Consider the following 13,483-nt stretch of genomic DNA (forward strand, 5'->3'; position numbering starts at 1 on the left):
AAATACGAAAAAAAATTACAGAGGTTAAATTAATAATTAAAGAATTCTTAAGTTACAAAAGCTTAAACCTATGAAAACCCTAAAAGTTAGAGATCCATACCTTCTGCAGGAAGCCCTGCTTCCACTTAATTTCTAACTAAGTCTGACCCTTCCATATGACCAGCCAAAAGTGCCCTATCTCCCAGATTCCTTTTCAGATTCAAAGCTGGTGAACTACTTCTAGTACTCAGACAGTCAACAAACATTTACCAAACATTTACAATATGCCAGGCTCCCAGATAATTACTGAAGTATAAAGAAAGCCAAAAACACAGTCCCTATCCTTAAGGAATTCACATTCAGATTAGAAACAGAACATGCAAACAACTATGTATATACAAGACATATACATATACAACACACACACACACACATACATATACACACACACATTATATATATGTAAATGGGAAATAATTTCCAAAGGAACCTACTAAGGGAGTTGTTTGAAGGAATCAGGAACAGATTTTTGCAGAAGATAAACTGAGCTGTTTTCATTAGTTCCTCCCACCATCAGTAAGACTCTACTTGGACTGCAGAGTTTTACTCCCCCACCTGGGAAAGATTTTTACAAGTTTACAATATCCCATCTTATGTCATACTCACAGACATGAAAAGCTTACCAAAAATAAGGAAAGGATTATTTATTTCTTCCTACAATTTCACTCAACACCTAAGAAGTAAAGCAGATAGACTCCAAGTAAACTAAGAGACAAGTAAATGGAACCCACTGTACACAAGATTAAGTTCAAAAATCACTGCCAAGTTTATGTATTCTGGGATGGATGGATGCTGGGCTTAACAAGGTAGGAAGGAATTTCTGTTGTGCTTGTATTCTTAGGCTCAGGAGCTGAATAAGCCCAGGAAGCTGTTACAGAATAAAGAACTCCTAATACAACTTCAAGCCCAAAGAGATCCATGATATGGGGAGAAAGGGAAGGTTAGGCTAGAAGGAAACAGGACATTTTCTTAGTGTCTCACCATAGGTATGGTCTGTTGAAATTGTTGTTTGTCCTTTGTTTTTGAAGAGGACCATAACATCAGGGAAGTGATGTCAGGACATGCAAGTGCATTTAAGTGAGGGAGGGATGTGCAAGGTCACCTGCCTCACTTTCCTCTCTAGAGGGCTGGGCAAGGTCACCTGCTTCACTTTTCCCTCCAGAACCATCTGAGTCCACTGGCCAAATACAGATCAGGATGACTGAATGTGGCCCTGGATGCAGGGGGGGACCTTGGCCTTTTTAAGTTAAGGTCTTCAACAAATTTCAGTTTGACTGTGGCTACACTCTTTCAGTGATTAAAGCTGGGATTGAGGCAAAAAATCTCCTTTCACCTAGACCAAAAAAAAAAAAAAATCTAAATAAATAAATGAATGAATGAATCAGAGACTGAAGAAACAGCATCATCTGTTTGTGTCAGAGGTGTCAGAGACGAAGGTTTCCTATTAAGTATCTGCTGTCATGGAGTGCAGGCATGAGTACAAGATGTAACAGTCATTTTATTGACAACAGTTTATCAAACATACTCAAAATCAATGATCATCCCTGCTTGGCTTTGGTTGCTAATCTGTCTGTTTAACGCTCTTCTGAAGACCTAAGATTAAAGTTTTTTGTTCACCAACAAGTCAAAGGAAATTAACAAGCAGTTTCCAAAGAATTGCAAACTATCAATAGTCATGTGGGGAGAAAAGAGCCTCATCAATGATATTGTAGGAGAAATTCAAGATAAAAACTCCTGGGAAAATTAGAAACTAATATGGAAGAAATTAGGGCTTGACCCATACCTAACACCACATATTAAGATAAAATCTAAATGGATTCATGATTTAGACATAAAGAATGATATTATAAAGCAAATTAAAAGGACATAGGATAGTTTACCTCTCAGATCTGTGGAGAAGGAAGGAATTTGTGTCCAAAGAAGAAATGGAACTCATAATTGAACCCCAAATAGATAATTTTGATTATATGAAATTAAAAAGTTTTTATACAAACAAAACCAATACAGACAAGATCAAAAGGGAAGCAATAAATTGGAAAACCATTTTTACATTTAAGGATTCTGATAAAGGCCTCATTTCTAAAATATATAGAGAATTGACTCAAATTTATACGAATTAAAGCCATTCTCCAGCTGATAAATGGTCAAAGGATATGAACAGACAATTTTCAGATAAAGAAATTAAAATCTTTTTTAACCATGTGAGAAAGTGCTTTAAATCCCTATTGATCAGAGAAATGCAAATTAAGACAACTCTGAGATACCACTACACCTCTCAGATTGGCTAAAATGATAGGAAAAGATAATGATAAATGTTGGAGGGGATGTGGGAAAACTGGGACACTAATACATTGTTGGTGGAACTGTGAATGGATCCAGCCATTCTGGAGAGCAATTTGGAACTATGCTCAAAAAGTTGTCAAACTGTGCATACTCTTTGATTCAGTAGTGTTTCTATTGTTTCTATATCCCAAAGAGATTTTTTTTTTTTAAGGCAGTTGGGGTTAAGTGACTTGCCCAGGGTTACACAGCTAGGAAGTGTTAAGTGTCTGAGGCCAGATTTGAACTCAGGTCCTCCTGACTTCAGGGCTGGTGCTCTATTTACTGGACCACCTAGCTGCCCCACCTCCCACCCCTGGAAATTTTAAAGGAGGGAAAGGGACCCACATGTGCAAAAATGTTTGTGGCAGACCTTTTTGTAGTGGCAAGAAACTGGAAACTGAGTGGCTGTTCATCAGTTGGAGAATGGCTGAATAAGTTTATGGTATATGAATATTATGGAATATTATTGTTCTGTAAGAAATAACCAATAGGGAACAAAAGGTTTGGCAATTGTCAATTCTGTAAAATTACCCATGCATGTAACTTGTAAATAAAAAGCTGTAATTAAAAAAAAAGAAAGAAAGAAATGACCAATACGATGATTTTAGAGAGGCCTGGAGAAACTTATATGAACTGATGCTGAGTGAAATGAGCAGAACTAGGAGATCACTGTGACATAGCAACAATAAGATTATACAATGATAAATTCTGATGAACCTGACTCTTTCCAACAATGAGATGATTGATGCCAGTTCAATGATCTTGTGATGAAGAGGGCCATCTACACCCAGAGAGAGAACTGTGGGAACTGAATGTGAATCACAACATAACATTCTCACTCTTTTTGTTGTTATTTGCTTGCATTTTGTTTTCTTACTCATTTACTTTCTTTTTTTGATTTGATTTTTTTTGTGCAGCAAGATAATTGTGTAAATATGTTTATATATATTGCATTTAAGGTATATATTAACATGTTTAACATATATTGGATTGCTTGCCATCTAGGGGAAGGAGTAGGGGAAAGAAGGAGAAAATTTGAAACACAAGGCAATGCAAGGGTCAATGTTGTCAAATTATCCATGCATATGTTTTGAAAATAAAATGCTTTAAAAATTAAATAATAATAATAATAAAGAAAAAAAGAGAAATTCAAAATGAATTAACTCTGTTTTACTTCCCTCCCATCAAATTGGTGAAGGTGATAAAAGTCAATGTTGGAGGAACTATGAGAAAAAAAAAAACAAATCATTCCTCTGGGTTCCAAAAAAGCACTTAGAAAATACAGGATTTTCCTCTGTTCTTGTCACTCCAAGGGTCGAAGAAAATAGTTTGGCCAGTACTCATTCTGAGGTGAAATGCTTTAATTTGCCCAGTGGCCTCTTCACAATTAAGCTAACTACAGGTTATGACAAATCAGTACAGTGGTACTGTTCCAGGAAAGCTTTCCCACTAATGTTGCATTATATTATGTCAGGAAATCCATGGCTTCATCAAGTAGGGGAGCCAGAGTTGGATACCTGCTTTTTTGTTGACAGATTTCATTTCTAAGTGTAGCATAGATAGAAAGAGAAGCAAAAACCTAACTTCTCCCTTCATGTAGAACCATATCCAGAGACAACCAGGCCTAGCTCCAGATAAAGAAAGGGAAAAAAAGGATTTTCTTCAAGGAATACTTTGAATATTACACATAATATGGTCTTGGCCAGATCTGGGAGCTTTGGTGTACTATAAAGAGTTCCTCCCAATAGCTGTGATCTGACTTCTTTATTGCTCTAACCTGATTCTTCAGAGCGCTCATCACCCAAATGCTGCAGCTGGGAGAAATAATTCAAATATCATCTTGTTATCAAAATAACCTCTTTTGATCCTAGACACACATCCCATCAGTTTCTCACCTAGCAGAAGAACTGCCTCTTTGAATCTCAGACATACTGTCTGAGATATTTTCATACTGTCCTACAGTTTTACTATATTGGACTGGACTGGATTGTATCATTCTCTAGTCAGTCAGTAAATTATACTGACTTACATAATCCTATTTTGTTCACTGCATGTAAACATCCTGTTTATCAAGCTAGACTGTGAACTCCTCAAGGGAAGGTGTTATGCCAGGTATCCCTCTGTATCCTCTAGATCACTTAGCATAATAAACTGCACACAGTAGGTATTTGATGTTTGCCATATCACTCAAGCCACCTGACAGCAAAGACTCTCTCTCATATATAATTATATATGTATATACTGGCAGAGTATAGATGCTCAATAAATACTTGATAATTGATTAGCATAGCTTTAACTAAAGAAAGAAGAAAACTCACAGTTTTTCTTCTTTGGAAGCTAGGGAGCCAGGTCAGGGTTAAAGAGCTGAATGATTATGCACATAGAACTTTTAAAATGGGTTTATTCAGAGAACACTTAATTCCCTGACCCTTAGGTAGAAGCTGGAGGGCCGCCACTGAGAGAAATCATATGTGTCGGGGTCAGGTTTGATAACCTATGAGGTCCCTTTTCAATGACAATATCCTGAACACTCTGATGAACTTGTAAAAAGCCCAAAGAATATGTGGCACAGTGGATAGAACACTAGCCCTGAAGTCAGGAGGACCTGAGTTCAAATCTGGTCTCAGACACTTAACACTTCCTAGTTGTGTGACCCTGGGCAAGTCACTTAACCCCAACTGCCTCAATCAAAAAAAAAAAAAAAAAAAAAAAAAAGCCAAAGAATCTACCCCTGCTTTCACAAAGCTACAACTTTGATGGTAACAAACTGAAAAAGAAGCACATACAAAGGCATAAAAACAAATAGCTTATCTCTTTTTTAGTCTATCATGTCACTCTGATTCCTATACACTTCTACTGTGTCACAGCTATTTATGTAGCATCTTGTTCTCTTGAATAGAGTAGAAATTCCTTGGAGGAAGGGACTATGTTTTTCCTTCACTTTGTATCTTTAGTATCAATCACAATACTCTAACAAATAAATGTTCAAAATGAGCAAAGAGACAGCAGTATTAGTTCTCAAAAAGTAGAACTTGACTGTAGTGCTAGTTATGTTGGACTAATCAGTAGCTAGATTGTTTAGTTCCAAAGCTTTTGGTGAAAGAACCAGGAGAATGGACAGGAAAGGAAGGGCTTTATTCTTTTTTCTCAAAAACTTGCCCTGTCTCTCTATTAACTAGGACTGGTGTGAAAAACGGTCAATCACTCTAGCAAGATTGGGTCACTCACTATGGACCTCAGACTACCAAGTCTAGCCACTGTGATGGGTTTTTAATGCACTCCAAGGAGAACTCCACGACAGCCAGCATTTGAAGGGTGACCTGACTCAGCTCTGATCTAATGTTCTCTAAAGAAAGAGCCATTGCAGAGACTAAGAAAAATGGGGGAGGCAAAAATGACAACTCCCTAAATCACACACTATAGATACAGTTTCTCAGAAACCAGATTTGATCCACTCTGTAGTTTTGAGGTGTGTTCAATTTAGCAATGAATCCCAACTGCAAAAATTCACTCATTAGATAAACAACCAAAACAATCTGAGAAGACGCAGGCAGTGATCTTTGAACAGCTTGGTTCAAAGTCTCACTGAACTATTTTTAGCAATTTTTCTTTGTTTTTTGCATTCTGTAACAAACACACTGGTATTTCCAAAGACAATGAAGAAAGCAATTAGATCCACTCACTCCACAGCTAGCTCTCACCTACTGTCAACTGCTCACTTCCCTCAGGTATAATTTATTTTATGTCAGACTGGGCCCAAGTCCAGATGTATAGGGCCCTGAAGGGCCTTACTGACAAGTTGAGAACTGAAGAAATGGAAAAAGGCATTTATGAGCTACATGATTTCAATGGCCTCTTTCTTGAGGTTTCTCAATATAAGACTATAAGCTCTAAGAATTAATAAATAATAAACTAAAAGCACTTATCAAGCTCTTACTATACTATACAAGGGGCTATACAAGCTAAACAGTTCCTTCTCTCAAGGAGCTTACCTTCTCTAGCAGGAGAGTCAAAACACATAGGGGAGTTGTGACCTGGGAAGAAGTATTATGGTCTGGGAAGTTACAAAGATGCTGAGTGGAACAATAGCATAATCAAATGTCCTTTGAATACAATTATCAGAATTAGAAATAAGAAAAAGGAAGAATGGAATGCACTGTGAAGAGAGAAAAATGGCTACATAAAGATGAGGTTGACTGGCCCCAGAGAATAAAAAGCCAAGTGGCTAAGATCCTTTCAAGAATGTTCCTTGGTAGCTTTGACTGGAAGGCAAAATTAACAGAAAGAGCAGGGCAAAAATTTGCAGCCAGTAGGGACATGAGGCTGCATGGAACCAGGGTGTATAGAGCCAAGTAGTATAGTTCCTTCCAGACAAGTAACTCCTCTAAATTTGTTATCTCCTCCAGTGCCTAATACAGTGCTCTGAAAACTATTGAATTGAAAAATGTCTGAAGACCAGGTCTTCTGTCAATTTGAGGGTAGATATATAATACCATGCCTGAAGTCTAGAAAGAAAATGGTACCGGTGAGAAGGGAAGGCAAGAGAAATGTGTTTCTTGAGCTAGTTAAAAAGGGCATATAAATAATGAACCATAAACCTCCTCTTATTTATGTAAGAGAGAATAAAGAGGGAAAAAAAGGTGCCAGATATAATTATTTGATGCAGAATGGTGTATTAAAGGGCCTTTGAAAAGTATGTAAAATATTTCTCTCTATCTCCCTCTTTCTCTTTTACACACACACACACACACACACACACACACACAATTCAGGGAATATTCTAAATGGTGTAGTCTAAAAGAATCATGAATATCATGACACAATGAGGACTGGGGTTCTGGACAGTAAGAATTGTGTCCTTGACAGTTTGGCTGCTTAGCTATTTCAGCCTGGACTAAAAGTAGGAAACTCAGCCTGGTCCTTTAATATCACTAGTTGCACATTCTCAGTAATATCCCCAATCTATATGACTATCCCTAATACAAATATATTGTTATAGGTATGTTTTACATATAAATGTTATATATGTTTTATGCCCAGATGTTATTTCCTTGACTAAGAACTCTCAAAGTTGCTTAGATTGACCATAACCTCCCATTCTGCCATCTATCTATTCCTGTACCTCAATCTTCCTTCTGTGCTTGAGGCCATTGTTCCCTTGTCCTTTCACATGATATACATGTCTTGTTAAATCCCAATTCTTGATTTACGGACACTATCTTCCTTCTCTGCTCCTATTCATATGTGGTTGAATAATGCTGGAGAAAATCATACAACAATGTTGACTGGAGCCACTACAACTGGGTCCTCATTGGAGCAAAACAATCCCTTTATTCTTTTGCACACAAGCCTTTCATATCACTGTCTCTTGTCTCCTCTCTCAGTTCTTTGCAAAAGACCTTCTCTTGCACTTTACTATGATCTCCTCTAGTCTCAATCTCAAAATCCTTTGATAGCATCACCTTCCATTCTTTGATCCAGTTTCTGATGAAAGGAGATTCTTCTTGTCAAATTCATTTCTTGTATTTATGCCCTTGATTCTCTCTCTTTCTAGCTCCTCTGCCAACTTGATATTACTAGTTCCTTTCCTGTCTCCCCATCTTCACTCTCTCTTTCTAGATGCTGCCTTGCTTTCTGCTGCCTACAAACACATCTAAATCTACCTCATTCTTAAAAAACTTTCACCTGATCTGACCATTCCTTAAAACTACTGTCCTATATGACTGTCTCCTTCTACATTTGTTTCTACTTTCCTCTCCAAATTTGAATTTTGACCTTACCACTTAATGGAAACTGCTCTCTTCAAGAGCAATAATGATTTTTTAATTGGCAAAATCAATGCCTTTTTCTTCACTCCTCTATTGCATCTGATACTATTGATTCCAACTGACCTGGATTTTTCTCTACTCCCTGGGCTTTCATGAAGTTGATGCTTGGTTTTTCTTTCTGCTATATATGGTCATTCTTCAGGTTAATGTAAGGTTATCATTCATGTCCTGTCCCCTAACCTAACTATGGGTGATTTCTAGGACTCTGTCCTAGTTCCACTATTTTTCTTCTTTAACATCTTTATTCATCAGATCCCTTGGGTATAATTATCATCTCTATGTAGATTATCTCCAGACATTGTGTATCCATCCCTAGTCTTTCTCTTAAATTAATCTGACATCACTAAAGCCTTTAGGTGCTTTAAATACCTCAAATTCAATATAATCAATATGGAAGAAATTATCTTTTTCCTCAAACCCATTTCTCTTTCCCTTTCTAGGTTTATAGCACATTACTCCCCTTTAAGCCAGAACCATTTTCTATACAGAACACTCAACCATCCATCTCTTTTCCTTCCTTAGAATCTCTAACTTCTTTCAAGACCCAGCAAAATACATGTACTATTCCTAAGAATTATTACCCAACTGTTTCTGGACATTTAATAAGTTAACTTTTCATCAAAGGATTCAAGAAGAACTGGTAGATCCCCTAGAGACACTGGCTCTTCAAGGATCACACAAGGATCATCACAAAGTTGGCCTAATGAGGAAAAATAGAAAAAGGTCTAAAAAAGAGGAAGGAATAGCTGTTGCCATACTAACTTTAAAGTGATCAAGAACTAATAGTTAGAAAATCTGAAGGTTTTAAAGGTTGGGAGAAGCCACCCCCAAGTTAATCTCCCCAAAAGAAAACTTTCTTATACTTTCTAATGTCTCAATCATGGAAGGCATTTAAAAATGTTTTTTCTAATTGAATAACTCATGGTATAACATGGCCTCACTCTAGATATTCAGAAACAGAAAATGAATGAACCAGTATTAGGGACTAATTGTCCTAAGGATTTCCTTTGAAGTCCAGAATTCTCCTTTGCAGCCTGGAGTCCAAATCTATGGAAAGAGCTAAAGAGCCATCTGAAACAGGTTGACAATGGATGGGATGGATTGCAGGATCCCTGCTAAGGTGAGTGAAACTAAATTTCTCTCCAGTTTTCTCACCTCAGTGCTGTGGTCATATGATTTTACAACATACAGCAACAAACATTTTCCTAGGTATAGTTAAACAGCCAAGGGACACAAAGGCCAGCTGTTTGGGAACATGGCTTTCAGAGGCAGCACAAATACCAAAGGCTGCAGGGTACTCTTAGCTAGAAAAGTAACAACTCCCTTCTTTACTACAGACCCACCCACAACTCATTTGATGAGGTTTTTCTTATTTTTTTGGATGCTTTAAGACCAAAACCAATTTAAACTGCCAGTACTCCCAGTCCACACTTCTCTAACCTGTCACCAAAGGGCTCTGTGCTGCCCTGAGATTTATTGGTCTGACTGGCTGTATCAGCTTTTCAGCATGGTGGACCAGATAATGAACCTCACAGCGGGTGATTAGTGAGAGGCCATCAGCTGGCAAAAGCAGCAGTAGCAGTGACTTCCTTTAATTTCCCTGGGCAGATGCCCCTACACTGTATGTCATTCTACCCCTACCCCCCTTCCTTTATTGACTTTATTTGGCTTGAAGCCCTAGACGCTCCTTTTGAATCTCATCTTTGCACCCCACTTCAGTTCTAAACAAGTCTGGGCCCTGAACCTGCAGAATCATCATGCCCTTTTTCAGTGAGTGACTATTAATGAGATGGAGGAAGATGGGAAATGTGTGAAATGAAGTGGAAGGAGAGGACACTAGATATAAACATCCCATCAAACTACCTGCCTCCTCCACTGTGGCCTCTTGGTACTTCAGCACCTTGCCCAGTGCAGACTCAGGCAGACATCTTCTCAGCTTCCTTTTTCCTTAGAAAGATCACTTCTCAAGGAAGAGAGACAAAAGACACTACGTCTCTGCTCAGTGCACATAGACAGTTAGATATGAATGTCTGTGCCACTGCAGCCTGGAACTCTTTCCATGTCTTGTGGTCCCTTCTGTACAAATGAGGCATTTACAGGATTCAAGGCTGGCTGCCACTACAGGGTAGTCATAGATTTATTTCTAGATAGATATGAAGGTTTCAACACCTTTCACATGTTTCCTCAATACTGGCTTTTACAAAAGGTTAGAAAACTAAGATTATGCTTTGTGAAGAATTGAAAATTAATAGAGCCACCAGATAAGATACAAGTCTGCTGAGGAATAGGAAATAGCTCTAATCTTTGTGGTTTAACAAAACAACAAACCATGTCCTGCTAAGCATGTCGAATGCACTTTTATATCAAATTTACGAAACATGCTGGAATAAAAATAATAGATTCTAGGCTGGCTTCCTTAGTCAATAAACATCTATTAAGCACTTATGTGCTAGGCATTGTACTAAGCACTGGGAATAAAAAAAAAAAAAAAAAAAAAAAAAAAAAGCAAAGGACATACCCTGCCCTTGAGCTCACAATCTACTGGGGGAGACAATATGTAAACAACTATGTACAAACTAGCTATAAGTTGGTTACAGAGTGGATTAGAGGAACCTTGATGGTTGACTTACATTTTCTTTTCTTTCATGGAAAAATTAAGGAAATACTTGAGTGCTGTTTCTGGGACCTTTTTTCACCAAAGATAAGAGGTGACAGAGCCTTATGCTCCGTTTCCTTTTACCTGGGCTATCACTCTTTCTATGTATTGCTAATAAGGTCCCTTGTCCTTCCAAGTGAGGTTGACAAAAGATACAAGGAACATTTCTGGCTCACACAGAATAGAAAATGCTGACGGTAGAATTTCTTTCTTTGTGGACAAGACAAAGTAAAATTTAATTTTTTTTTTTGGTGGACAAGACAAAGTAGAATTTCTTTGTGGACAAGACAAAGTACCCAGAGTTTTGTTTTCACCAGTGACCTCTGTATTCATACTGACAGTTCCAGCTAGGTTGTGGGACATTAATTTTGATAGAGCTTTTAAAAAAAGTGATGGAAATGCTACTTTAAAATGGACAATTAAAATTAAATGTGCCTCCAGGATCGAGTTTATCTCTGCTGGTCATCTTCTTTGTAGGCTAAGATGGAAAAAAGGACCTTTTGTCTCCTAGGCAATGAAACTGCACTATGCCCAGTGCCACAGGTTGGGCATTTTTTGCCACTGCCAGGAGCAATTCTTGTCTTTGAATTATAGAAACAAGTAACTTTCTGTCAAACCCAATGCCTCTGTCTTCTGCGCTCTGGTGAGCATAGCTTCTAACCCCCAAAGTGCTAAGAACAAATGGAATTGAATCAAAGTTTTCTGCTAAACTAGAAAACCAAATGCTAGAATCCAAGCAAATTAGGTTGAATAGGCAGGAACAGGTTTGCACATACATATCCACCCCCTCCACTCCATAGCAACTTACCAGGTCTTCAGAGGGGAGACACAAACCTGCTCCTACTGATTACAATGTAACATATAATATCAAACACAGTAAACAAGTGAGTTATAGTCATGCTGGGAATCTCTAATTTCTGTCATTGTCAGGTAAGGCCAATCTTTGTGTCTTCTCCCCAAAGAGGTACTATTCTTCTGAGAACACATGGTAGTTTCTTTTTTGAGGTGAATTCACAGGAACCCTATTCACTTGCACAACAGCCTTGGGAATAATAATAAGTCTTTCAAAGCTGCATTGGGAAAAGGAGAAATTTTTCTACTGGCTACTTCTTTTATAAAGGAGATAAATTCTCTATCTCCCTTAGCTTAAAAATTTCCAAAGAATTTCCCAAGAAGCACTTCTGAGTGGAAAACTGAGCTCAGTGCCTCCCCAAAGTCCTAGACTTTGGAACTGTATTCCCTCTTCTTTCTTCTTCCTTCCTCTTTCCCTCCCTACTTTCCTTCTTTCCTTCCATCCTTCCTTTCTTGTTGAAAATACTTAAAAAAAAATTTCAATACTATTTTTATTTTCCCAATTACATGTAAAGGTATTTTTCAACATTCATTTTGTAAGATTTTGAGTTCCAAATTATTTCTCCTTGCTCTCTTACCTTCTCCCTCCCCAACATTGTATGCAATCTGATATAGGTTGTACAAGTAATTTTAAATATTTCCACATTAGTCATTTTGTGAAAGAAAAAGTGGAACAAAAGGGAAAAACCATGAGAAAGGAAATGCAAACCAAAAAACCAAAAAGGTGAAAATAATATCTGTATTGTCTCTTCTCTCTGGATTCAGATGGCATTTTCCATCACAGTCGATCGTCACAACCTTGCTATTACTATGTACAATGTTCTCTTGGCTCTACTTGAAAGGGCTTTCTTAAGACCTGCCTTTGATTCCTAATGGTATTTCTCTGGTGTTGAGTAATGCTATTGTTTTAATTGTTTTCCAGTTGTGCCTGGACTCTTCATGACTTCATTTGGGATTTTCTTACAATATTTTGCCATTTCCTTCTCCAGTTTATTTTACAAACAAGGAAATTAGAGTAAACAGAGTTAAGTGACTTGCTCAAGGTCACACTGCTAGAAAGACTCTTGAGTCTAGCTTTGAACTCAGAAAATGTCTTCCTGATTTCAGATCCAGCACATAATCCCTTACCCTACTGGGTGCTATCCAAAGCTCTATTTATGAAGGCCTACTCCCTGAACTGGGTACCCTTAGGGACTTTAATTTTATTCTCTTTCCACTTTTTGGGAGGGAAACAACATAACTAGGATTTATTAGGTATTATCAATACTGTGTAATTATTTGCAGTGACTTTTATCTGTAGATTATGGGAAAAATAGACGTTTATAAAACTAAAGAACCAAAAGTAGTGAATACATCACTGGCTCAAACTTAGATGCCTTTGACTACAAGTAACCACTCAAGCACAAAAATGAGCAGACTAGGACAGAGGTGGAAAGAATGGCTGATGAATCAGGTTCATGTTCTGACAACTCTGGAGATTTGTAGATGTAAGCCAAGTGACCTTGGATTTCTCTTTGCTGTTGTGCTCGGAAACTGCCTAGAGTACAGGGTAGACACAATGTCCACTGACTTAGAAGGTTTATAGTCTTTCCCATATTCCTATTTACCACAATTTACTGTCCAAACCTCCAATAGCCAATGAAGGGTGGAATCAGAAGGCTAAATCCCTTTTCTTTTAGAGAAATTTATTATCCAGCCTCTCTGGCTGTGTACACTGTACACAGTAACCAAAACATTCTGCAAAGATCAATTGTGATGGACTTGGCTCTTCTCAACGATGACTTGA

At 37.7% G+C, this 13,483-nt stretch overlaps 1 protein-coding gene and 1 long non-coding RNA gene across 8 annotated transcripts in view; one reads left to right on the forward strand and one right to left on the reverse strand.

The window, feature by feature from the left end:
* ARMH3 (armadillo like helical domain containing 3) overlaps window positions 1-13,483 on the reverse strand; it is a 217,773-nt gene that overhangs the window by 20,152 nt on the left and 184,138 nt on the right. The gene's annotated exons all lie outside the window — the stretch shown is intronic.
* Window positions 1-13,483, forward strand: part of LOC116421883 — a 41,335-nt gene that overhangs the window by 13,995 nt on the left and 13,857 nt on the right. The window contains exon 2 of the long non-coding RNA XR_004232467.1: window positions 9,223-9,309. This is a non-coding gene — a long non-coding RNA (uncharacterized LOC116421883). The remainder of the gene's footprint in view (window positions 1-9,222; window positions 9,310-13,483) is intronic.

This window comes from Sarcophilus harrisii, chromosome 2, assembly GCF_902635505.1.
Source record: "Sarcophilus harrisii chromosome 2, mSarHar1.11, whole genome shotgun sequence".
In the NCBI taxonomy this organism is placed as follows: domain Eukaryota; kingdom Metazoa; phylum Chordata; class Mammalia; order Dasyuromorphia; family Dasyuridae; genus Sarcophilus; species Sarcophilus harrisii.